Source organism: Arachis ipaensis, chromosome B08, assembly GCF_000816755.2.
Source record: "Arachis ipaensis cultivar K30076 chromosome B08, Araip1.1, whole genome shotgun sequence".
In the NCBI taxonomy this organism is placed as follows: Eukaryota; Viridiplantae; Streptophyta; class Magnoliopsida; order Fabales; family Fabaceae; genus Arachis; species Arachis ipaensis.
Window position 1 is genome coordinate 22779852 of NC_029792.2, and position 1995 is coordinate 22781846.

General features: G+C 28.5%; 1 long non-coding RNA gene across 1 annotated transcript; it reads right to left on the bottom strand.

Annotated features, from left to right (window-relative positions):
* Positions 977-1868, bottom strand: LOC107613898. Its single transcript, XR_001614224.2, has 2 exons — positions 1410-1868; positions 977-1317 (listed from the first exon to the last, which is right to left on the bottom strand). It is a non-coding gene; the product is annotated as an uncharacterized LOC107613898 (long non-coding RNA).

A 1995-nucleotide genomic window follows, 5' to 3' on the forward strand; every position in this document is an offset into this window, starting at 1 on the left:
TATCTATTGTATTATTTTTTTTATTTTTATCAATTATTGCATTTATTTGATGGATCCACAAATTGCGAAATTTTCTTTTTTCCGATCTCTATTTTTAATAGCCGAAACTAACGCTTTGATTTTTTGTTGAATAATAGTTCGAGTAAATCTTAAATAAACTCTTTCTCAGATGAAAACTTGATGTAAATACACCAATTTTTGTCTTACGTTTCCGAGCAATATATCCTCTGAGAAACTGTGACCATAACTAGTGAAAAGGATTACCATAGGTAGGGTTACGGTTTTTAACTTATGGTCACAATTTTTTTACTGTGGCCTATTCTGTCGGAGTCATAGATTTATGGTTACAGTCTTTTTATTTTTGGTCACGATTTTTTTATTTATAGTCACAATTGCAGTGTTTAAATTTTGACACTTTAGACAATTTTTTTTACCGTGATCACGCATAAAAATTGTGACCATAGTTTGTTCTATAGTCTAATCTATAGTCACGGTTTTAACATAATCATAACTTATCTATGATAATCTTATTTTAAAATTGTGAGTATAATTTATTTATGGTCACTCCTATTTTATACCGTGATCATAACTTATTTATAGCTTTAAACGTTTTTTTATTTTATATATAGAAAAGTATAGGTAGATAATAAAAATATTAAATAATGTGAATAATAAATATATCGAATATTCATTTCATTAGATGCATAGATGATTATTTTAATATTAAAATTTAAATAATTAATTTAAAAATATAATATATTTTTATTTAATTGATAATTATTTATATTATTCAAAATAATCATTGTTTACTTAACACTATTCGTAGACGAGTTTTTTAATGGCTTAAAGTCGGGTGTGGCTAGCGGTGGCCAAAATTTGACCCGCGACTAGTTTGTTGACATGTAGCATACATGATCGTCTAATGGAAGTGTGTAATAGAAAGGTAGAGCATAATTAGCGTAAACAACAAAAATGATTTATGAACTGAAATTGTAGTTAAGAAGACCCAATTTTATTTAGCACACTAAAGTACATATAATATGATAACTCATATCATATCATCCATATTATTAATTATAAGGGATAGATATGATGACAACATACAGAGTATCATTCATATCATTATTTAATTACTAAGTATATTATTACATCAACAGTTGTGAGCACACCAACACGCCATTTTCATGCAGGTTCCACTAACAAAGTGCTCTTTGTTCTTGCAATGATCATCGCAGCTTGCATTGGTAAAGCATGGTCCTCTGTATGTATCTGCCAGGTGGTTGCATAGCTTTGCCTCTGTTTTCACCACTCCCTCCTCTGAATCCATCCATTTTTCAATTTCATTACAACAATATAATAATAATATAATTAACATTATTAATAATAAATAAGAGGTGATGATGACATACGAGCAAGAAAGAGAACGAGGAAGAAGATGCAGAATCCAGCAACTGTTTTCTTCTCCATTATTGCTGTTTTGATTTGTACTGATCGTTGAGGTTTATGTGTGTGATCTATTTATATACACAAAGTTTCGGACTATGAACAAGAGAGATTTAAGTACGTAGGTGCTATACTAAGAAATAAACACGTGGCACGAAATTTCAATTCCAGTGTATGATGTGTGTGTCGATTTATTTTGAAAGTCAGCAATGTACATCTAAGGGTAGTAGTAGTAGTGTGGACGCATGCAGAGATTGTTATCAACAAAAAGGCAGGGCTGATAATTTTTTCTTTTGGTAGTTTACTGATGTATTAGTATGATCCATTGCTTCTTGAGATTCTAACACTGCAGCAAAGTTCAAATTGGATTCTATTCTTCTAAGTTAGCGGTCGAAAATAGCATCGTATTACTCAAGGAAAAATGGTAGAGGGTCAAATTTATTGTTTTTTTTTTAATAATTAATTAGTCATTAATATTTAAAAATATAAAATAAAATATTTATTAAATTATTATATTAAAAAATTAAATTAACTAAATTAAATTAATAATTA